The 25,672-nt window shown below is 37.7% G+C and overlaps 1 pseudogene; it reads left to right on the forward strand.

The window, feature by feature from the left end:
- Positions 1 to 15,943: 15,943 nt before the first annotated feature.
- LOC134586238 (tRNA 2'-phosphotransferase 1-like) overlaps positions 15,944 to 25,672 on the forward strand; it is a 52,734-nt pseudogene continuing 43,005 nt past the window's right edge.

Genomic DNA, 25,672 nt, shown 5'->3' on the forward strand with positions numbered 1-25,672 from the left:
TCTCTTTCTAACTGAATGGCTGCCCACTTTCTTAAACTCAACTGGACCAAAACTGAAATTCTGGTCTTTCTTCCCTCAAGTGTTGCTACTCCTGTGTCTGTCTCCCTCCCTCCAAGTCAACGGTGCTACCGTCAGCTTCACCATGCAGGTTCACTGCCTAGGTGTTCTCTTTGACTCCGACCACTCCTTCATGCCTCATGTTCAGTCTATCGCCAAATCCTGCCGCTTCCATCTCAAAAACATTGTGCGCATCTGACCCTACTTAACGCCAGATGCGACTAAGGTGCTTGTCCATTCCACTGTCCTTTCTCGCCTTAACTACTGTAATCCACTTCTCAGTGGTCTTACATGCTTCCAACTTTTGGACAAACCAAAATGCCCTAAAATTAGACCAATACGTGGAGTGCAAAATACAAATACTATTTATGTATTTTGCACAAATGAAGTGAAAAGATGTAACCAATAGAGAGAAAAGAGCAGGAAATTAAAAAAAAATTCTCTATATATGGATTTAAATATTATAAATGTATTAAATATATAATATATAAATATAGGGTTGTATTTTGTGTGGTTTAGTAAATGTTAATGTGGGGGTCTATTTTCATTTGTGATTGCAGGAGTGCATTTGAGTGTATGTGTGTTGTGTGTGAACATACGATTGTATTTCTAGTGGTGAGCAATTCTGAATTATTTTTTTCTCCCCAAACCCCAGTCCTGTGATTCTCCATCATTCCCTAGTTTTGTGCAATTTTCACCCCCCTCTCCCCCATAATTTGTGCATCTTTTATTCCCTTGACCTTTACATATATCCTTTCCCATCCACACTGCTTCCTACACCCATGTCTTATGCAGTCACTCAGACCTCTATTTCCTTAAAAGGAGCACAATAGTTTTAGAAAGTGCTTGACTACATTTTTAGGTGCCTGGCCCCCTTCTGAATTAGAATAAAAGTTTTTCCCTTTGCTTTTCTTCATCTGCAAGCTGGTCTCCCCTTATTGGCTGAGATCATCAATCTTGATAAACTCAACCAATAAGCAGGATAGGCCAATCCCATAGGAAAGAGGCTATTGTGCATATGTGGCAAAGCGCAGCACCATTAATCATCTCCTCATAGAGAAACAATGCATCTCTATGGTGAGCATTCAGTGTTTCATGCAGAGCTGTAGTGGTCCTGATGAATATATTGTCCCTTTATGGCAATAAAGCCAACAAGTGGTAAAAGGGTACCACTGCCAATTTTGAGCATATGTTCTGCACTTTAAATGTGTGCTGACCACTTTAAGCACTCATGTTAACTTATATCACTTATGTGCAAAGGCTGATACTAAGCATTCCTTCTTCTCTTTTCCCAATGGAGCTTGAGGCACCACAACATTGTAAGAGGACAGTCTTCTGCCTTTTGATGTCAAAGAAGGATGCATATCTCTTAAGCTGACATATCAGACAAGACTATAGTGCATTTTTTACTGATCAGCCACAACATTAAAATATCTGACCTATATCATGTAGGTCCCCCTTGTGCTGCCAAAACAGCTTTGATGCATAAGGGCATGGTCTCAACAAGACCTCTGAACGTGTCCTGTGGTATCTGGTAGTATTTATGTTCTGTGGATCCTTGAAGTCATAGGTGGGGCCTCTACAAATTTGATTTGTGGTTTTAGCACATCCTACAGATGCTCAATTGGAATGAGGTATAGGAAATTTGGAGGCCAGGGCAACACCTTGAACTATTTATGGTCCTGAAACAATTTCTGAACAAGTTTTGCAGTGTGGCATTGAGTATTATACTGCTGAAAGATACAACTGTCATCAGGGAAAAGCATTTCCATGAAGAGGTTCACATGGTCTGCCACAATCTCTAGGTAGTGGTATGTGTGACAGTAACATCCACATGAATGCCAGGACCCAACTTTCCCAGCAGACCAATGCCCAGAGCATAACACTGCTTCCACTGGCTTCCTTTCTTCCAATAGTGCATCCTGCTGCAATCTCTTCCTCATATCTTGCTTTTGATGGTGGACTGGGGTCATCATGGGGACTCTGATCGGTCTGCGGCCATGCAGCTCCATGTGCAGCAAACTGTGATACGCTGTTTGTTCTGACACCTTTCTATCATGCACTGCATTAAGATTTTCAGCAATTTGAGCTGCAGTAGCACTTCTGTGTGATTGGAACAGACGGGCTAGCCTATGCACTCCATGTGCATCAATGAGCCTTTGGCTCCAATGACCCTAACTCCAGCTTTCAACTATCGATAGGTGCTAACCACTACATACTGGGAGCACCCATTAAGACTTGCCGCTTTGGAGATGCTCTGACCCAGTCATCTAGCCATCACTATTTAGCCCTTGTCCAAATCCCTCGGACCTTTTCTCTTGGTCATTGCCCTTGCTTCCAACACACGAAATTCAATGACTCTGTACTTGCTGCCCTTGACAGATGCCATTGTAATTATATAATCAATGTTATAATAGTTGGAATGTTTTGTCTGATCAGTGGTTAGTTACTTGTGCCACCACATGCTGTTGATATGGATAAAGTGGGGATGTCAGAATCACAATATAACCCTCCCCAATACCATAAAAATTGTGCTTAGACCATGGTAAAACAATAGTGTGCTGTTTGCTGTCTTGATTTACAGTTTGTTGCTTAAATCACATATGAAACATTTTTTTTCTGGCTAGACTGATCTCTAAAACTGTTGAACTAACTATTATTGTTTTTAATATTTTGTGTATCTTTGAAGGAATTAAGTGGTTACGTGAATAACATGCCTGCTTACAAAAAACAAAGAACATAGTTTCCCATTGTTGATTCAAAAACTAATTAACACCAACATACAATATTTCATTCAAACATACAATAATGTATTAAAATGTAAACATATTATACACAATTCTCACATATCTCCAAACCAAACATATAATCCACAAATATAGGTAAATTAATTAAGAGTGACTGTATAATCATATCACACCACAAGATTTATATGTTTGGACACTGTGCACACAACAGTTAGGGGAAACAGAAAAAAAAATGTTTTATAATATTTTGATTATGCATCCCCTGCAATATAATGAGATTAGAGAATAGGGAAACATTATTTCATGTGGAGAGACATTGAAAAAATGAAATATTTAATTTGTTTTAATGAAATTTATAAGAAACCATTTTTCAGTAGGATATACAACTGACAAATTTATTTTTAAATTATTATTTATAGTTCATATTCATGCTTTCCAGAGTCATCATTCTAAATTCAGAATAGATATATATTTAGAATGTAACTTCTAAATTTTTAAAAGTATATGCAATGTATTTATTTTATGCTAGTTCATCATTTAATGTCTAGGAAAAACAACATGAAAAATATCATGATTTTTACAGGACTCAAAATTGTAAATTTAAAGGAAATTGAGCTCTGGCAAGTAATTTTTTTCTTACTCTCGTCTGTCAACAATGAAGCAGTCCATGCATTCAGTGGGAAGCACAGCCACATTGACTGATAAATGGCTCGCTAATATTATGCGACTGTGAGAAATGTACAGATTTTATATGTGCATTTCATATTTTACTTTTTATGCAACACCTGGTTGGAAAATGTTGAATTCTGAGGGAAAACTGAAGACTGGATCAAACAGTCCTTATTCCAGATTACAAACATTTAATCTCTAGTTTGAAAATAACACTCTCAAACAATGAATTCCATCCAACATGGGTGGAATAGATGTCAATAATGTGGGAGGGGAAACTTGCAAGTCAGTGCTATTAGAAATGGTATAGACAAACATTTGGGATTCAGCTATGCATCTAAAAAGGAATAAATAAAAAGCACATAGCGAAGTATGTCAAAATATAAATCAACTCTGCGCTGTCGATATACAGTTACAAGAGATTATGAAGTTTGGTGCCTTGGGGTGCCTCCTCTGATTCAGGCTGGGGGGGCTAAATCCTTCCTTGCCTACTCCACACCAATGGTACGTCCAGGGGTCAGCAGTAAGGTGAGAAGACACTTCTTGCGGTAATATGTGTTTTTATTGCATACAAAATTTATATAAAAAACAAAATAAAACAAACATAAATAGTAAAATAAGTCCAACACATTTCTTCCACCTAAGTGGACTTCTTCAGGGAAACAATGAAACAAATAAAATCAAAGTTCAATAGCGCCCAAGCAAAAAGCAGCATAACAAACCATCCCTCCCCAGTCCTTATATAAGGCTAACCCCTAGAGTCCATTGGTGGCCCAGAGGTTGTTTTCCGTAAACTTGTCTTTATTGGTTGAGACTTCTCCGTTTTAGGTGTCTTCCTTGGTTCCCCCTTTCAATTCCAGCTGATTGTTATGTGTTATAATGTGGTTTTCTCAGAATGCGGATATGCATTCCAGCATCATCTTGGATGTGTTGCACCAATGTAAAATCACTTCCGCGATCACATGATCACATAGTTTCGGCTGTTTGCGTTCCAGCACCATTGTAAGATGCCTATAGGTCAACACAAACAGGAACCTGTTCTGTTTACTTTAGGGAAACAGAATTAACTTACTGTCCATTCCAAATATATATTATAAAAAGAGGGGGAACAACATAGTTTACATATGTACAACTACAATCATTATGCATCATTAAAGTTTGTGGAGGAATCTTCTTGTTATCAGGAGTCCTCAATTGCACTAGCATGGGAGATAAACATAAACACTAATTCCATAAGTGTAAGAAAAAAGAAAAAGTAAATCTGAATCAAAGAAATCTGAAGTGAAATGAAAAAATGAAAATAACTATAACAGTGAAAAACTAAATTAAAACTGAAAATAAAATCAATATAGATGATAATAAAAATAGATTAAGAAACAAATAATAAAAATATGAATAAAGATAATATATATATATATATATATATATATATATATATATATATATATAAAAAGATATAAATAAAAACAAACATTAAGTTGATGAATGCCATTTTTACCAGGGAGAACTGTTGTGGTAGGGGTGGATTCTTTATTATCTCCCTTGTCACAATATATTGATACCTTATTACAGTCCATTGTTGTAAATAGCATAGCATACCTCAAAGACACAATTAATTTGTTACAAATCCTTGAGATTTTTGAATGGTGTGGGGACTATGTATTAGTCACTTGTGATGTGAGTAGTATCTACACCATTATAAAACAACAGAAAGGGTGCCAGGCTGTGGCATTTTTTTCTGGAGAAAGCAGGCAATTTTAAAACAGAACAGACTAATATAAAACTGAAGGGCATTTCTCTGATTCTTAATAATAACTTTTTTGGTTTGATGGGTTTATCTACAAAAGAGAGGCATGGCGATGGGGACCAAGTTCGCACCTAGTTATGCTAATAATGTCTTATTGGGAAACACTATTTGTTTTTTCTGGACATGACTGGGTAGCGAACTTGGTCCTCTATAAGACATTTATTGGTGATATATTTATATGTGGAAGGGAGACCATGCCTCTCTAGACTCTTTTTAAACTTTTTTTAAATTTTAATCCCTGAGGGAATAAAACTTACATGTGAAATTAGCCCCAGGAAGTTCATTTTTTAGACTTAAAAAAAATGTATATAGAGTCCAATTCTAATGTTATTCAAACCTGCACTTATTTTAAGAAAGTTGATATTAATAGCTATATTGATAAAAAAAAAAAGAGAAATTGTAAAAAAGATCTATTTCTGGAACAATCTAAACCTCTAAAAGAACAATTTTATCAAAAAGGATATAATCATAGTGAAGTGGAGAAACAGTTTAAAGAGGTGAAGGATAAACCAAGGGAAGACTTTCCAAAATATAAAGAAAAAAATAATACACAAAATGGACAAGTTTCATTTATTATTAATTTCAGTTCCCAAAGCCTTGTTTTTAAAAAAAATGTTTTTATTAAATAAGCACTGGTATATTTTAAAATAGAATGACAATATAAATATGTACAAAGTGTAAATATTGGCTAGCACTCACGGTCTTGAAGTAAAATGGTACTTTATTAAAAAATCTTAAAATCGACGTTTCAGCCCACAACCGGGGCTTTTCTCGGGATCAACAAACAGTAACTATTTTAATATAAATATGTATATAGGAGAAAGACCAAAAATTATTTACAGGGAAGAGAAGAAATGTAATATTTTAACAAAAAGTTGTATCCCCAAAAAATAAATGGTTGTTGTAAATATCTCTGGTACAAAATTGAAAGGTTTTTATAACTGCAGACAGTGTAAGGCATGTAAAACCACAAATGTGATCTCTACAAAAAATGAATATTTTTAATCTAACGTTAACAATAAAGGGTACTTTATCAATACTTTTATTACATGCAACACAAGTAACGTTATATATCTTTTAACTTGCAAATGCAAGTCTCCAATATGTGGGGAGAACCATGAGACTACTAAACGAACATCTAAGGAACATTCAAAACAAAGTTATGACACAGTATATGCCCATTTTACTAAAACCTATAACTGTGATTTTAAAATGTTGCACTTTTTTTGAATACAAAAGGTAGAAAAAACATGGAGAGGGGGGGACGTTTTGAAGATCCTCAATAAAATTGAAATTGAATAGATTTTCAACTTAGAAACCCTCTCTCCATGTTGTTTAAATATGGATTTTGATATGTGCAATTATATATTAGGAACGTTTTAAATTTATAGTGTATTATATATGTATATATATTTTTTTATTAGGGAAGGTATATGCCTTTTAGAAACAATGTACATGCTTTTATAAGGTCTCCTTTTCCCCCATTTTTATATGTGTAATATACCATTATGGACTATGGACTTTATATGATTGTGGAGAATTTGATTGGACTGGGATCAATGTGAGTAAAGAAGGAACTTATATAGCAGTGATTGCCATCAGAAATTCAGACTGCATGCAAGGTACACAGCCACAGTATAATAAAACCGAAGGTGGAACGCAAAGAATATGGCCGCTGGAACACATGATGGTGGAAACGGAAATGATGTCATGCACCCTCGCAAGCACCAAGATGGCAGCCTTAAAAGATGCAAAGGGAGGGGAGGGTCCCTACTGGTTAATAAGAGGCAGAGAGTGTCCCTGAATTAGGATTGTTGGCGCCAAAGTAAGTTTAAATACTGGGATTACACAGACAAGACTTTTTGTTCTGTTTATTCTGTTCCTTTATAAACCAAGTTCCTACACTGATTTTATTTGCCACTAGTGGCCTCCATAAACATTAGCACAGAGATTTCCATCTCATCCTCACCTGCCTGGACTAATTCAGATCCTATAAAAGGTTACACCCAACTCAACTCATGGCCTTGACATTGAAGTTGATGATTGCCTGAAAGACTTTGAATCATGGCTCTTGTGTTCTAACCTGTAGATTTACCTTATTGGCTTCAAAACCTGCTTTACTCACCAACCTGCTCCAGACTTGCCTGAACAACCCTAAATTCCTGCTTGGCATCCAACTTTCTTAATTCTATATTGGACTTTAATTTATTACTTTGTGGCTACCTGCGTTACCCCTACATTGGATTTACAAATATTCCAGATTATACTGGCACCTATCATAAAAGACCTGCTACTACAGTACAACCTCTAATCCAAAGAGACTGAACAACTAGAAACCTATATAAGTTATCTTTATATTTCTGTGTAGTTCTATTTAGTTATTTGTTTTCCTGTAACTTATTATCTCATTAATAGGTTTTCATTCTCTTGCTTTATCTTTCTCGCTTATAGGTTTCCCAGTTTCTTTATAACATGTATTGCCTAAATCCTGTTTTCTGTTTTCCCTCAAGATTGCAACTATACTTTCTCTTATAGGTTTATCTTCAATCTCCTACCTATAACTTCTTTTATAGGTTTACCTTATTTCCACTTTGGGCTTATTGTCTAAACTCTTTACTTTACAGGGAGTGCAGAATTATTAGGCAAATGAGTATTTTGACCACATCATCCTTTTTATGCATGTTGTCTTACTCCAAGCTGTATAGGCTCAAAAGCCTATTACCAATTAAGCATATTAGGTGATGTGCATCTCTGTAATGAGAAGGGGTGTGGTCTAATGACATCAACACCCTATATCAGGTGTGCATAATTATTAGGCAACTTCCTTTCCTTTGGCAAAATGGGTCAAAAGAAGGACTTGACAGGCTCAGAAAAGTCAAAAATAGTGAGATATCTTGCAGAGGGATGCAGCACTCTTAAAATTGCAAAGCTTCTGAAGCGTGATCATCGAACAATCAAGCGTTTCATTCAAAATAGTCAACAGGGTCGCAAGAAGCGTGTGGAGAAACCAAGGCGCAAAATAACTGCCCATGAACTGAGAAAAGTCAAGCGTGCAGCTGCCAAGATGCCACTTGCCACCAGTTTGCCCATATTTCAGAGCTGCAACATCACTGGAGTGCCCAAAAGCACAAGGTGTGCAATACTCAGTGACATGGTCAAGGTAAGAAAGGCTGAAAGACGACCACCACTGAACAAGACACACAGGCTGAAATGTCAAGACTGGGCCAAGAAATATCTCAAGACTGAATTTTCTAAGGTTTTATGGACTGATGAAATGAGAGTGAGTCTTGATGGGCCAGATGGATGGATTGGTAAAGGGCAGAGAGCTCCAGTCCGACTCAGAAACCAGCAAGGTGGAGGTGGAGTACTGGTTTGGGCTGGTATCATCAAAGATGAGCTTGTGGGGCCTTTTCGGGTTGAGGATGGAGTCAAGCTCAACTCCCAGTCCTACTGCCAGTTTCTGGAAGACACCTTCTTCAAGCAGTGGTACAGGAAGAAGTCTGCATCCTTCAAGAAAAACATGATTTCCATGCAGGACAATGCTCCATCACACGTGTCCAAGTACTCCACAGCGTGGCTGGCAAGAAAGGGTATAAAAGAAGAAAATCTAATGACATGGCCTCCTTGTTCACCTGATCTGAACCCCATTGAGAACCTGTGGTCCATCATCAAATGTGAGATTTACAAGGAGGGAAAACAGTACACCTCTCTGAACAGTGTCTGGGAGGCTGTGGTTGCTGCTGCACGCAATGTTGATGGTGAACAGATCAAAACACTGAGAGAATCCATGGATGGCAGGCTTTTGAGTGTCCTTGCAAAGAAAGGTGGCTATATTGGTCACTGATTTGTTTTTGTTATGTTTTTGAATGTCAGAAATGTATATTTGTGAATGTTGAGATGTTATATTGGTTTCACTGGTAAAAATAAATAATTGAAATGGGTATATATTTGTTTTTTGTTAAGTTGCCTAATAATTCTGCACAGTAATAGTCACCTGCACACACAGATATCCCCCTAAAATAGCTATAACTAAAAACAAACTAAAAACTACTTCCAAAAATATTCAGCTTTGATTGAGTTTTTTGGGTTCATTGAGAACATGGTTGTTGTTCAATAATAAAATGAATCCTCAAAAATACAACTTGCCTAATAATTCTGCACTCCCTGTATAGCCTAGTTACTTCCCTGTAATTTCAGTTATTCGGTTCTGTTTTCTATCTCTCTTTCCTATAACTTTAATTATAGGAAATCATGTTAATACTAAATTGTAGAAGATCCCAAATAAAGACCCTGAAGTTAACCCCAGTTTCAGTCTCTTCCCTGACCTGCACAAGATCATATCTGGACTGATGGAACTGTGAAGAAGAGGCACTTTTGTATGTAAACTTTTTAATCTTTTTGTGCAATAAATACTATTTGTTTTAAAAGTTAAGATCTGGTGCCCCAATCTATCTCCACTGTGAGGATCTGAAACTCCAGAGTGAAATCTACATTATACACAAAGCTGTATTACCTGAGCCAGTTTTCTAACAGACTCATTAAAATGTGAGTTAACTACGTAAAGAGAATATACCTTCCAAAAATTGGCTGTTACTGTACTACACTATGAAAGTGTATTTTTTTACCTTTCAGGGATGAACCATATGTTTTGTTCTCATTAGGTATATATATATATATTTATGTTTACTCACCATTGTATACACTTGGTAAATTGAACACTGGGATTACTAGTGTACACTTTGCGCTGGACACTACTTTTCCTCTTTTGATTTGATCTATATTGGTGGAATAAAATGTGATTGGTTCCACAGTTGCTCGTGTTTTTAGTGCCAAGTATATTGCTCATTCTTTTGTATATTTTGCATTGTGAAAGCGTTAATCCAATAAAATCACACTCACAAATTGAATAGAAAAATGTGGGGGAGGCGGGAGGGGGGGAAGTGCGCTGTATCTTTAGGACCATAATATAAAGTGGAAGTTCAAACACTTATTTGTGTAAAAATTGCAATATCTTAAAGTACAAAATACCCTTTGTACAGCACTCTTTTAGTTAGTGCTGAAATATATAAATGTGTACAGTTTTATAATATCTTTATTATCTTATGAGCACACTTTAAAAACTTACAAAACTTACAAAATTATATTTTCCTCAGACCACTCAAAAATGGTTCCTCGTAATGTAGTAAGTGTGTCCATACATATGCATAAAACAGAGAGGAGGGGGAGAGAAAAATACATATAGTATAATATTGTTTTCACAGTATTATATATATATATATATATATATATATATATATATATATATATATACTGTGACAGATTTTCACTCACAAATGCAGAGCAGAGGAGTCTGCTCTAACTGTAATGGCTCCAGATAGTGCTTCCAAAAGAGATGCAGGCAAACTTGAGGCTGTAGTAAATATTGAATAAATCTTTATTACACACAACCTTTAACACAACAGGCAAGCAGTCCATCTTTCCCTTTTCTCTCTAGGTAAAGCTCCTGTTCAGTCCCTTCAATTTGGCCAAAATATCAGACTTCAGATTTTCCCTGTTGGTGACCACTTGCGTGCCTAGTAAGGGTACACTTGAATGTATAGCAGCTAAATTGTAATTCGCTGTAACACTGATTTATTGAATTATATGTACTGATAAGCGCTGGTTACAATTATACAAGATAGAAGATAGTGAGTAGGCGCTTCTCAAAATGCAGCAAAGATGAGTATAAAACAGGGTTCGATACAGCAGTGTTTCCCAGACACTAAATCAGAGTGAATATAAGCAAAGAGTGTGTATCAAAACCACATAGGGAGGGATAGTCCCAAAAACAAGTGTAGTGGTAAACCATAACCATAAGATACGACCTGAACATAGGCGGATGGCAGAGTCTTATCTATAAAATATATATATAAAACATAACATAGTGTATACTGTGTGATACAAATATGTATGGAATAAAAAATGGACTACCACTCACATTTACCAGAGCCGTACCAGGCTCTGTATAGCAGGCTCAAAGGTGCCAATTCAGGCTAACGAAACTCCAAGGAATAATTGGAAAAATTCCGTAGTAAAAAAGTATATATTTATTTAAATAAGAATAAAAGTAATCAAACTCCTGGTTATAAGGGGGTGGAACCCAAAAAACAAGTCGTATAGAAAGAAGGTATCCACTTACCCAGACAATGTAAACCATAGGAGTAATATAAAAACAAATATGAAATACAATCAAATGTTGAAATATCAGCAAACGCGTTTCGGCTTGGTAGCCTTCTTCCAGTGCTGTTTTTCAGATCCTCGTGGCTTGCTTAAATGCACCCGGCATTGCAGATCACCTGTGCGTGGTTCTCCTTCCGCGTACGTCACTTCCGGTAGTTGCGAACGATGTCATTTCCGGTATCGTCAGTTGGAACGCACGGTGGAACGCATACAGCGTTCAGTCATTTCCGGTCTCGGAAAAAGTTTATATTTGAAAGAGAATTGGTCATATAAGAGAAAAAAATATGTAAATAAAACATAATATAGCAAATAGAGACCCACAGGAGTGGCTCTAGAACTGTCATTATCACTAGCTCTCCACATACTACCGGAAGTGACGTACGCGGAAGGAGAACCACGCACAGGTGATCTGCAATGCCGGGTGCATTTAGGCAAGCCACGAGGATCTGAAAAACAGCACTGGAAGAAGGCTACCAAGCCGAAACGCGTTTGCTGATATTTCAACATTTGATTGTATTTCATATTTGTTTTTATATTACTCCTATGGTTTACATTGTCTGGGTAAGTGGATACCTTCTTTCTATACTACTTGTTTTTTGGGTTCCACCCCCTTATAACCAGGAGTTTGATTACTTTTATTCTTATTTAAATAAATATATACTTTTTTACTACGGAATTCTTCCAATTATTCCTTGGAGTTTCGTTAGCCTGAATTGGCACCTTTGAGCCTGCTATACAGAGCCTGGTACGGCTCTGGTAAATGTGAGTGGTAGTCCATTTTTTATTCCATACATATTTGTATCACACAGTATACACTATGTTATGTTTTATATATATATTTTATAGATAAGACTCTGCCATCCGCCTATGTTCAGGTCGTATCTTATGGTTATTGTTTACCACTACACTTGTTTTTGGGACTATCCCTCCCTATGTGGTTTTGATACACACTCTTTGCTTATATTCACTGGTTACAATTATACCTTACTTGCGTGCGTAGTGACATCGGTAGCGTAAAGACTCGTTTTGCCATTATTATGGCTTCCTCAGATCCCATTGCCCCACACTCTACTTATAAGTCCACCCTGCGTGGGCATATACTTATTTAGTCTGTAATCTCTCACTTATCAGTGGCTATTGTCCGAAACTGTATATGCAAAGACTGATGTGCAATAAGTGTTTATAAAGTGTTTGAACTTTAACTTTATAGTATGGTCTTAAAGAAACAACACACTTTTTTTTAATTTTTCTATTCAATTATTTTACCGGAGGTTTGGAGGAAGTCAGATGTTGTTCCTTTATTTAAAAATGATGATGCCTAACAAGGCTGAAACGATCGTCTGGGGTTGTTGTGTCTCTCGTGCAGAGGGAACTTGCTGGCATTTCGGATCTGGACTGCCCGTATGGGTGGGACCAGTCTGATATGTTTCAGATATGTTCTCTCTGTAATGGCACAAGATGAGCTAAAACCAGCTTGAGAACTGAGCGGGGACCCACTGAAGTGCAGGCTATTTCAGCTGCTGCCTGTTTTCAGTATTCTCTTGCACCCCGTTTTTTGCTCTCTATATTTAAAAAGGGTTCAAAATTCTTACCTGGAAATTATAGACCTGTGAGCTTTACTTCTGTTACTCTGAAAATATTCGAAGGAATAATATTCAGAAATTCTTTTGGAAGAACTTTGTTAGCAATAATCAACATGGTTTTATGAAACATAGGTCATATCAAACTAACCTCATTGCATTCTACGAAGAAGTAAGTAGAAATATAGATCAGGGTGTTGCAGTGGATGTGACCTATTTGGATATTGCCAAGGCATTTGATATGGTTCCTCACAATAGGTTAGTCTTCAAACTAAAAGAAATTGGTCTAGATGAATATTCTTGTTCTTGGGTAGAACATTGGCTTTAGGATAGAGTACAATGAGTTGTCATTAATGGTAAATTTTCAGGTTTGACAAAAGTGGTAAGTGGTGTCCCTCAGGCTTCTGTTTTGGGACCGCTTCTATTTAACATATTTATAAATGATCTTGAAATAGGCATTGTAAGCCATGTTTCAGGGTTTGCAGATGACCCAAAACTTTTTTAGTAAAAAAATGTGAGCAGGATATTGCTTTACTGCAGAGGGATTTGGATAGATTGGGGGACTGGGCACTAAAATGGCAGATGAAAATTAATGTAGAGAAATGCAAAGTTATGCACTTTGGGGTCAAGCATGCACAAGCAACTTACACCCTAAATGGTAGGAAATTAGGGATAGCCACACACGAGATGGATTTGGGAATTGTTAAATACAACAAATAAGGCAGCAATATGCAATGTCAATCTACAGTTGCTAAGGCCAGTAAGGTTTTGTCATGTATAAATAGGGGCATAAATTCTCTGGATGAAAATATAATTTTGCTCTTTATAAATCGCTGGTAAGACCACACCTTGAATATGCTGTGCAATTTTGGACATCTGTTCTAAAGAAGGATATCATGGCACTAGAAAAAGTGCAGAGACGAGCTACAAAATTGATAAAAGGAATGGAGCATTTTAGTTACGAAGAAAACATTTAAATCTCTTTTAGTTTGTAAAAACGGCGCCTCAGAGGGGATATGATAACATCATACAAATATATTCGGGGCCAGTACAAACCTTTATCTGGAAATCAATTCATAAACAGGGCTATACATAGGACACGATGTCATGCATTTAGGCTGGAATAAAGGATATTTCACATAAGGCAAAGAAAAGGTTTTTTTACAGTAAGAGCAAGAAGGATATGGGATTCTCTGTCTGAAGAGGTGGTTTTATCAGACTCCATAAACTTGCACATATATATATATATATATATATATATATATATATATGTATATATATATATATATATATATATATATTTATTTATTTATTTATTTTACCAGGAAAGATACATTGAGATTTCTCTCATTTTCAAGTATGTCCTGGGTCCACAAATCATCACATTGTTACAGTTAGTGTACAATAAAATACAAAAACAATATTAACATACATACATATATATATATATATATATATATATATATATATATATGTTCAGAGAAGACATTTCTAATTGAAAACACTGTGGTACCTGTTACTGATAGTTTTAATAATTCATATTGCACATTATATAGTATAAGCTCAGCACTGGGATACTAATGCTAATGACTGATGGCTTTATTCAGTAGTGGTTGTTAAGGGGTGGAGAGGTGTCTGGTGCCCCAGCATTTCATAACTTCATCAGCGGCCACTGGCAATGACTGATATCGCTAGAAACATAGAATGTGACGGCAGATAAGAACCATTCGGCCCATGTAGTCTGCCCAATTTTCTAAATACTCCCATTAGTCCCTGACCTTATCTTATAACTAGGATAGCCTTATGCCTATCCCATGCATGCTTAAACTCCTTCACTGTGTTAACCTCTACCACTTCAGCTGGAAGGCTATTTTATGCATCCACTACCCTCTCAGAAAAGTAATACTTCCTGATATTATTTTTAAACCTTTGCCCCTCTTGTTTGTATATATTTAATTGTTTCTATCATATCCCCCTGCCTCGTCTTTCTTCCAAGCATTACATGTTAAGATCCTTTAACCTTTCCTTGTAATGCATGAACCAGTTTAGTAGTCCTTCTCTGAACTCTCTCCAAAGTATCAATATCCTTTGGGAGACACGGTCTCCAGTACTGCGTACTATACTCCAAGTGAGGTCTTACCAATGTTCTGTACAATAGCATGAGCACTTCCCTCTTTCTACTGCTTATACCTCTTACTATACAAACAAGCATTCTGCTAGCATTTCCTGCTGCTCTATTACATTGTCTGCTTACCTTTAAGTCATCAGAAATAATTACCCCTAAATCTATTTCCTCAGATTATCTTGCACTTATCCACATTAAATGTCAGCTGCCACAGCTCTGACCATTTTTCTAGTTTACCTAAATCATTTGACATTTGTCTCATCCCTCCTGGAACATTTAGTGTCTAGCAGGGAAACAAGGGAGTGTAACACACAATCTGTAAGAAAAGGGTTGTTGAGATATAACCTTACATCTCTGCATCCATTGTTTTAAACACTGTATAGAAGCAGCATAGTTGTCACTTAATAGTAACTTTACTGTCCCACCCACAAATGATTCTTGTTCCAATGTAACCTAAACCACAGCACTTGTTTAATTACAAGACAGCATTTGGTTGCAGTGGAGGTGGTGATCACCTATTGCTTTGTATATAGGAAGATATGACTGCTCAAATTAGTATCTACAAGGTGTAATAAATAGATACTCCAGGATGCTGATACTGATACTCCAGGTGATGATAGGGTCAGTGGATTCCCAATCTGTTTCTGGTGCTTTTTTTTCCATTTTCTTTTTTATCTGATGAAGAACTGTTTGCTAAATCTAGACATGATATCCATAACACGATTGGCCTGTGCATCTATCCAAACTCCTGACATATGCTTTGCGTCATGGAGCAGATAGTCTGGGTCTGCCCATGGGATCAGATGACTTTGTGCTCCTTTCAGCTTTCCTCGTCCTTCCTCAGTTTTGCTCTTATTCCCATGTTCTCAAGCCGACATTGAGCAAGTAGTGTCTTAAGACAAGCAGCAGTTCACTTACGACACTCTGTGCATTCTGGTGTCATAGAGATACAACCCAATCAAGGGCACACTTTGCAGATGGAAGTTGAACTTACCGCACTGGGGGATGAGCTTCTTAAACAGGCTACTCATGAAACTTACCTCCATTACTGGCCTTCAATACTTCGATGTAGTCTATCTCGTATGAAGAGAACACATATCCACCTTTCTACAGAGCTCCCTGGAGAGGGCAAAACAGTTATCAGTGGCATGCAGAATGACTGCGAGGTGGCCATATTTATAGACATTTTGAAGGCTATAGCAAATGGAGTCAAGTTCTACTGGACTTCTAATCATATTATCTTAACACCAGGAAACGCAGAGGGTTTGCTTCTCCCAATACTTTCTAAAAGTTCTGCATCTCTGACCTCAAAGGCAACTTCTTCCCCTTAAATGATATATGTGGAAATGTATTTTCTAAAAATCAGTCAGACGAGTAAATGCATTAAATCAGGTGTTATTTAATTTGATAAATATGGTGATGATTATTTTTTTTTCTGGCAGCTGTACTTATTTAGCAATATTTTTAGGTGGGACGCACCATGTGCCCCTTTGAAGGTGTATGTTTATTCATTGCAATATGATAGTTATTTATTAATGTTAATTGTATTTGTACCATTTCTTTTACATCATTAAATCTAATTACCAATATTTTCTGCTGTGTTACTCAAAGGGATACTCCTCCCACCATGACCACTTCAGTGATTTGAAGAGGTCATGGTGGTAGGAGTATGTATGTGCAGTGTTTCATAGTTATTGTTGATTGGAGCCAGGATTATATGCATTATCAGCATATGGGTTATTAGGCAGGCTAGAACTCTATTCCAGGCTGCCTAATGTCAATTATGTGCTTATTTACATCTAGAAGGGGATGTAGGGAAGCAGCGCCTTCAAAGTGTCCTCAAATCCATGTAGTGTGGAGGTAGTATGAAAGAAAAGAAAATTGAATATAATGTAGTATCGTTGGAGACTGATGGATAAAATAAATGGAGTAACATTTACAATTTCTTGGAGTTTATGATTTTCTTCTGATGTGTGTGCTTGGGCAGAATAATCCCTGCCTGCAGATGTGTTGATAGTCCTAGTACTTACAAGGAGATGCTTCAAGCCAATTAGTTACTCTTGATGCCAAGCGTTCAGGAGTCTTCTCCTTCAGTGTACAGCATTGTGGCAGTAGGAATTCACAAGCATATAGGATGAAAATAAAACAGAATATAGTGCTCTCTGTATTACATAGTTACATAGTTACATAGCTGAAAAGAGACTTGCGTCCATCAAGTTCAGCCTTCCTCACATTTGTTTTTACTGTTGATCCAAAAGAAGTGAAATTACAATAATAAAAGGAGGTATACTCACATAAGTAGATCAAAAGTAGGTTTTGCTCAGTCCCACACATCATATCTTCCCTACAAAGGAAATACATGTGTGAGTCCTCCAGATAAAATCTTCAAGGGTAAAATCAGGAAGGTCCAAGTGTAATAAAAAACTTGTTTACTTAAGAGAAAAATAATAAAACCAATATACAGAAGAAAAAACACTAGCGCCTTTCGCCAGACTGGGCTTTCTCACAATATTACAGCTTAATGGACCTGTCCAGTTAAAACAGCAGCCACATTAAAAAAACTAATAATGGTCAGATGATGTCACAGATCATGTGACCAACATGTAATTAACGTAATACTTAAATAAAGTTAGATAATAGACAATTGCCTACATTTGAGGCCCTTGAGATGTCGGGAGGTGCATAAATGTCAATGTTGGGAGATTCACCCAGCGTTGGATTCCAGGTAAATAAATTGGTTATTTTTCAGGTTATAGTACAAATGGAGGAGAAGGACCTTCTCAATAGTGTCCAATAGGGCATATTACTCAGTAAAGGTCTCCCTCCCAAAAGGGTTAGAGTAACCCTTTAAACATTTATAGACTTGCAGGGTTCTTCACTAAAGTGAGAATTCTAAGTGAAATTTAAGGTGAAAATAGAAAAACTGAAAAAAGTCTCTAAATCAGCAATGCTTTCAGTTTAACTACTTTGGCCTTAAAATGTCAACTTTAGTAAATAACCTTAATAGTATATATTGTATATGCTATGATTTTTTTTACTGATCGTGAAGAATGGTGAGATTAAACTGAAACTCCATGAGCTTCAAATAAACAAAGATGTGTTTTTTACAATGATGTTCTCTTTAAATGAACATTATAGTCACCTAAATTACTTTAGCTAAATAAAGCAGTTTTAGTGTATAGATCATTCCCCTGCAATCTCACTGCTCAATTCACTGTCATTTAGGAGTTAAATCACTTTGTTTCTGTTTATGCAGCCCTAGTCACACCTCCCCTGGCTATGATTGACAGAGCCTGCATGAAAAAAAAAAATTGGTTTCACTTTCAAACAGATGTAATTTACCTTAAATAATTGTATCTCAATCTCTAAATTGAACTTTAATCACATACAGGAGGCTCTTGCAGGGTCTAGCAAGCTATTAACATAGCAGGGGATAAGAAAATCTTAATTAAACAGAACGTGCAATAAAGAAAGCCTAAATAGGGCTCTCTTTACAGGAAGTGTTTATGGAAGGCTGTGCAAGTCACATGCAGGGAGGTGTGACTAGGGTTCATAAACAAATGGATTTAACTCCTAAATGGCAGAGGATTGAGCAGTGAGGCTGCAGGGGCATGTTCTATACACCAAAACGACTTAATTAAGCTAAAGTTGTTCAGGTGACTGTAGTGTCCCTTTAAATATGAAGAGCAGTCGTGACAACATTGAACTATTAAAATCCTTTACTTTTATTCATCTACACAAACCCAATCAAGCTGACAATATGAGATATTAATTGTATGAAAGGGTGGACATTCTGCAGCCAGTGATGAGACATGCTTGAAAACACGTTAAATGTCTATCATGACATCATGACATTTCATCTATCATGATTCATTTACCTGATGTCCTTTCATATAGAGGTTATGGTTTATGCATTTAAAATAAAGATTTTCAGACTTAAAATAAATTAAATATGTAATCCTGTGATTAGCACTGTATTTTTGACTTAATAACAAATATGAGTCAAATGACAGTATTTATAGTGAAACCATGAAACCCATTTGTTATCCTTGTTCTTTTAATATGTTTTTCTTCTTATTTCAGAAAATCTAAGCAATCTATTGCATCATAAACTAAACTGAACATGAACTAAAATGAACTTGTTCCATCCCAAATATATTTATGTCCCTTAAGGCCTTTTTGGTATTTTTGTTATATGTTTGTTTGAAGATAATTTATTTTTACTCAAAACTGCTTCATTAAGCCAAAGTCATTTTAGTGATTATTGTGTTCTTGAAACATTGCACATACAGACTCCATGCAACATGTCCACTTCAAATCACTGAATCTGTCATGATATTCACAGTAACTCTTTCACTTCTAAAATACATATAGGGCTTTCTTCACCTTCATGTTCCTTTTTGCTTTCATTTGCTTTTCAAAACAAATTTTCAAATGGCTCTTAGTATTATATTAGCAACACAGAGACTATGATAACCAATTTAAAATTTTATTTTAGAAATTTATATTTTGAGTGTACTTGCTCTATGTGAGTAATGTTCAAATTTATAATTTTTTTAGACATTCTGTTGCAATTTTTATAAAGTTGCATTGCTAGTAATCTCTTTAGAATCCTTACTTATAACCATGGTACTTGACCATTTTTGTTTATCTGATTGTGTTACAAGCATTGCATATGAGAGAAATTGTATTTATGCTTTTATAATAAAAAAAAAGAAAAAATCTGAAAATGTATGAAACATTGTAAAATAAGGTAAAGTATATACTGGTTAAAAGTTTTCAAAGTTTAATTGTAAAATGGAGATAGGGATATTGAGACAAGATAATTATTTTAATCCACGAATCGAACCATGCCAGAAATGGATTACAAAGTTAGGAAAAATAAATGAGATTTAGCATACATCAGGGTCTATATGCCTGGGAAACATAGTTGGGGCGGGGGTACCTGTGTGCAAACTTTTAAGTAGGCTATAGTTAAAGGGAACATGATTGGTAGAGAGAGTGAATGTTAATCCTTCTTTTCAGGTTCCCATAAGTAGTACACGATAAACTCTCAGCAAAATGTAGCATGTTTTTTTTTTCTTCTTTTTGTCTTGTGTAAATGTATATATGATTTAGTTTTATGTGTAAAAGGAAAAAGGAGAAAGAGAAAGGGGAAAAAGAAAGGCAAGAGGAAGGGAAAAGGGGAGAGAAAGTAGGGAGAAAAGAAAAACCAAAGGAAGGCAGGAAAACTTACTAAAGAGTATAATTATACAAAGAAAGGGATAGGATAAAGTAAAGAGGGTTCTCAAGATTGATTATATGTACTTGAAGTTTCACTCTCCCTTTTGTCAAAATAACTGTTGAATTATAATGAATTGTAATGTTTTCATATTTACCTCATGTCTTTTTCTATTTATTTTTTTTGTAATATTATATGTGAATACTTTTTTTAAAGAAAAGAAAAAAAAATGTCAATAAAGATTAAATATAAAAAAAAATAAAAGTTTTCAATCCCCCGGTGTTTCTACAAAGGATGAATGAATAAATTAAAAATAAAGATTGCGTAAATTTAAAATGTTTATTTTTCTATGTTTGAACAGCAATATATGCACAATATTTCCATTTTACCATATATTTATGTCAAACACGTCTCTACCAATTGCTTGGTAGAGACGTGCTTAATGCAAGTCAAATAATCCAAAACCACTACACAAAAGTACATTTGTAGAAAGTAGTTCCTATAGCGTATCTAATTAAATCGCACTTTCATTTAAACATTTCATCATTTAGCTCTGCCTCAACTACATTTTACTCCTATTAATGAATATTATTTGTAAAACAAGACATTTGTATCTTTTATTTTATGGGGCATTTTGAGTCTCTTCACTTGAACATTATAACACAATATTCTGTAGAATTTCTTTATATTTTTTTATCACAGGCCTTGTGTATACTAAATCTTCAAATACCTTTGATTTGTATTCTGCTACATGTTCTACGTAAGTTCTTGTATATACCTTTGTCTGATGTGGTGGAACTTCAAGAAACAAAAGAGTAGCATGCCCTAATTTCTACATGCTCTTTGAGAGATGATATTTGGTAAAATGACACTATCTGTGTTACCATAATGACCATCACACTTTAACACTAACTAACTCTAACAGTTAACTGTTTAGCACATTGCCACCCAGGCTGATTGATCACTAGATATGGAGATAGTTTCAGGCTGAACTGCAATTTGGCTCTGCTTGGGCTAAACTTCGAGTCAAAATATACCCTAATCATGGTCCAACGAAATCTCACAATGCCGAACATGTTTTGTTCAGAGACATGATTCTGAAATCCACCCATAGTGACAAACATAGAGAAGATTGATGGAAAAAAATATGTTTGTCCCAAGGGACAATCACTACATGGTGTTCTTGATCACACATCAAGTTTGAAGTGAGCATGTGAGCTATTTATCCCGCTGTTGGTTACTTTTTCTCACAAAATCTGTGAACCAAATGGTGGGAATATGCTCCTATTAATGTACTGCAATGCATATGCATAATACTATATACTGTATATATTTACTGTAGTATGCTAATCGAATAATTTTTGCTCCCTTTTTGGTTATTTTGATTTGGTTCCTGAATTGGAATCTTGCTTTGTCCAGAATTTGGGTGTCCAAAAAAGTTTTGTAATTCTAAACTAACAAATTTAAACCTCTTTAGTTTACAAAAACTTCACCTCAGAGGGGATATGATAACATTATACAAAGATATCCGGGATATAAACAATTGTGTGGAAATCTATTCACAAACAGGACTATACAATGTACACACGGCCATACATTTATACTGGAAGAAATAAGATTTAGTCTAAGGCAAAGGAAAGGTTTTTTACCGTAAGAGCAATAAGGATGTGGAATACTCTGCCTGAAGAAGTGGTTTTCTCTTTTCAGCCTATGTAACTATGTACTATTTTTGGAAAAAATTGATTAGCCGAGCCAAATTTTTTCACCATGCACAACTCTTCTGATCATTGTGAGAGTCATAGTGATTAGATTACATTAACTTAGAGCTAAGGGAAGTGACAGGGTTCCTAGGTCAATCAGGCAGCCTGGGAGACAATCAGTAATTATTGTTGGACTGCCTAATTGCAGAGGCAGCTATGCATAGATAACAGCCACAAGTAAGATCGTCCATTAATAGCAAATATACTCCGTGATGACCTCTATTACAAGTTTTACAGTTATTAATGAGGTCCCTCTATTGGCTTTGCTTGATTGGCATTGTGATCACAGGAACTCTCTCTCTCAAATTGCCAGTTGTGCTGATTGTGGCAAGGCTGACTTTGTGACAGCACTTGTAACTGCCACTATACATGGAATGTCCACCTTCACATAAATGGTGCATAAATTGTGGCACTGTACCACATTGGACATCTTGGTGGGGGTATGCTTATTTTTTGTTGTTACTTCGTAAAAATGAATTTGTGCTAAATAAAAATGTGATTTGTCCATTCCGAATTTCGTTCGTAAACCATTTGTTTTACGGACAAAATCCAGTAAAAAAATAATTAGTTTTCGTCCATAAGGACAAAAATACCACTGCACATGCGCAAAAAAAAGCAAGGAGGGAGCCGGCAGTGCTACCAGCTCCCTCCATGTAATAAATAATATTAATTCCTACCTGAGACGGGTAGAGACTTAGACGTTTTTCCATCCAGACGGCATGATTCTTCCGTTCCTCGCGGTCCCCTCGCGCATGTAAACGCCAGCCGCGAGAGAGCTATGCCTTTTTGTAACGTGACGCTCAATAGTCGACGTCATGACGCTATTCTAGCCCGACCTGTCAGTCAAATTCCGGACACGAATCAGGTCTCGGCGGAGGCGTGATTAGTCTCTAGAACCAGGGTATTTAAGGGAGCTCTCAGCATTTGCTCATTGCCCTGTCGTGGTTCTAGCCAGCCTAGTCACACAGTGCTCTTGTATTCTCTTGTCTTTTGGTTCTGACCCGGCTTTGTTATTACTTACCTGTCTTCTCTGTTATCCTTGACCCGGCTTGTCTCTCGCTTACCTGTCTTCTCGTTCCCTCGACCTCGGCTTGTCCCTGACCATCCTATACGTAGTATTACGTTAAGTCCGGCCATTCTAAGGTCCGGTATACGTATCTGCTACTCTTTGTACTCTGCGTGTTGGATCCCTGTCCCGATCCTGACATTACGACAGGGCCAATGGATCCTGCAGGTACAAACTGTCAGCTTGGTTCTCCTGATCCTAGGTTTGACGCCATGGAGCATAGAATGGATCAGATGGCACTAGCACTTCAGGCGTTACTATCACGTCCTAATAATCCACCTGAGGAGATGCGTAATACTTCTATTCCTCCTGTGAGTTCAGGGCTAGAGGTAGCCACTGTAGGTGCTTCTTCCCGAGTTACCCCACCTGTACGTTATGCTGGTTCTCCTGAAAGGTGTTGTGGCTTTTTGAACCAGATCAGTATCCATTTCGAGCTACAACCCCGTTCCTACCCTACTGATAGGGCAAAGGTGGGATTTATTATCACCTTACTCATTGAGAAGGCTCTGAGATGGGCTAATCCGTTGTGGGAGAATGATAATCCATTAGTCTATAACTATAATGCCTTTGTAGCTGCTTTTAAAAGAACTTTTGACCCTCCTGGCAGAAAGGTCAATGCAGCTAGATCACTGTTGCGCCTTAGACAAGAGAACCGAACACTTGTGGATTACGCACTAGAGTTCAGGTCTTTGGCGGCAGAGGTTAAGTGGAATGAACAGGCTTATATAGACGTATTTTTAAACGGATTATCCGATGTAATACTTGATGAGGTAGCGACGAGAGAGCTTCCCGAGAATTTGGAGGACTTAATTTCCTTTATCTCTCGCATTGACGAACGTCTAAGAGAGAGGCAGAACACTCGAGATAGAACCGGTAGACCTTCCTTTAGACTAGCTCCATCATTTCAAAGCCCTGAAACCAAAACCCCACGGTTTCCAGAACCTATGCAGATAGGCCTTACTCGCCTCTCAGAAGAGGAGAGACAGTACAGGAGAAGGGAGGGACTGTGTATGTATTGTGGAGTCAGAGGTCACTTACGTTTGAATTGTCCCAATCGCCCGGCAGGGCCGGCGCGTCCATAAGGCGGCACAGGCGGCCGCCTTAGGGCGCACGGGCTCTGGGGGCGCAAGATTTCAGTGACCGGCAGGAGGGAAGCTCTCCCTCCTGCCGGGCCACCATCTCGGCCCCCGGTGCTGTGTGCGGCTGTGCTGTAATCAGACGCGGCGAGGGAGCTCTAACCTCTCTGCTCTGCTCCCTCACGCGCTGCCTGTCTGCTGATACCGCGGGAGCCGGAATATGACGTCATATTCCGGCTCCCGCGGTATCAGCAGACAGCGCGCGAGGGAGCACAGCAGAGAGGTTAGAGCTCCCTCGCCGCGTCTGATTACAGCACAGCCGCACGCCGCCCAGCAGCCCCACTGGACCCCAGGGAAGGATTCATCATCCACACCAGCTCTCCAGGTAGGGAGGCTGGGTGGAAAATATTTATTTGTAAAATAATTAGTGAGTGTATGTGTCTGTGTGTGTGTGTGTGTGTGTGTGTGTGTGTATGTGTCTGTGTGTGTGTATGTGTGTGTGTGTGTGTATGTGTCTGTGTGTGTGTGAGTGTGTGTGTGAGTGTGAGTGTATGTGTCTGTGTGTGAGTGTATGTGTCTGTGTGAGTGTATGTGTCTGTGTGTGTGTGTGTGTGAGTGACGGCGTGTGCGTCTGTGAGTGACGGCGCGTGCGTCTGTGAGTGACGGCACGTGCGTCTGTGAGTGGCGGCGCGTGCGTCTGTAAGTGACGGCGCATGCGTCTGTGAGTGACGGCGCGTGCGTCTGTGAGTGACGGCGCGTGCGTCTGCGAGTGACGGCGCGTGTGACGGCGCGTGCGTCTGCGTGTGACGGCGCGTGCGTCTGCGAGTGACAGCGTGTGCATCTGCGAGTGACAGCGTGTGCGTCTGCGAGTGACAGCGTGTGCGTCTGCGAGTGACAGCGTGTGCGTCTGCGAGTGACAGCGTGCGTCTGCGAGTGACAGCGTGTGTGTGTGAGTGAGTGTGTCTGTGTGTGTGCATGTGAGTGTATGAGTGTGTTTGTCAGTGTATGATGAGTGTGTTTGTCAGTGTATGATGAGTGTGTTTGTCAGTGTATGAGTGTGTGTCTGTCAAATCAGTGAGAGTATGTTTGTCATTGAGTCTGTGTGTGACTATCAGTGTGTCTCTCAATGAGTCTGTGTCTTTCAGTGACATCTGTGTGTTTGTCATTGAGTGTGTGACTGTCAGTGTGTACAGAGTGTAGCGGAGCGGAGCGCGGTACAGGAGCTTCTGTTTCCTGTACCTGGCCAGACTGACACTCCCTGTCAGTTCGGCCGGGTACAGAAAACTGAAGCTCCTGTACCGCGCTCCGCTCCGCTACACTCTGTACGCATTGACACACCAGGTAG

This window comes from Pelobates fuscus, chromosome 2, assembly GCF_036172605.1.
Source record: "Pelobates fuscus isolate aPelFus1 chromosome 2, aPelFus1.pri, whole genome shotgun sequence".
Lineage (NCBI taxonomy): Eukaryota > Metazoa > Chordata > Amphibia > Anura > Pelobatidae > Pelobates > Pelobates fuscus.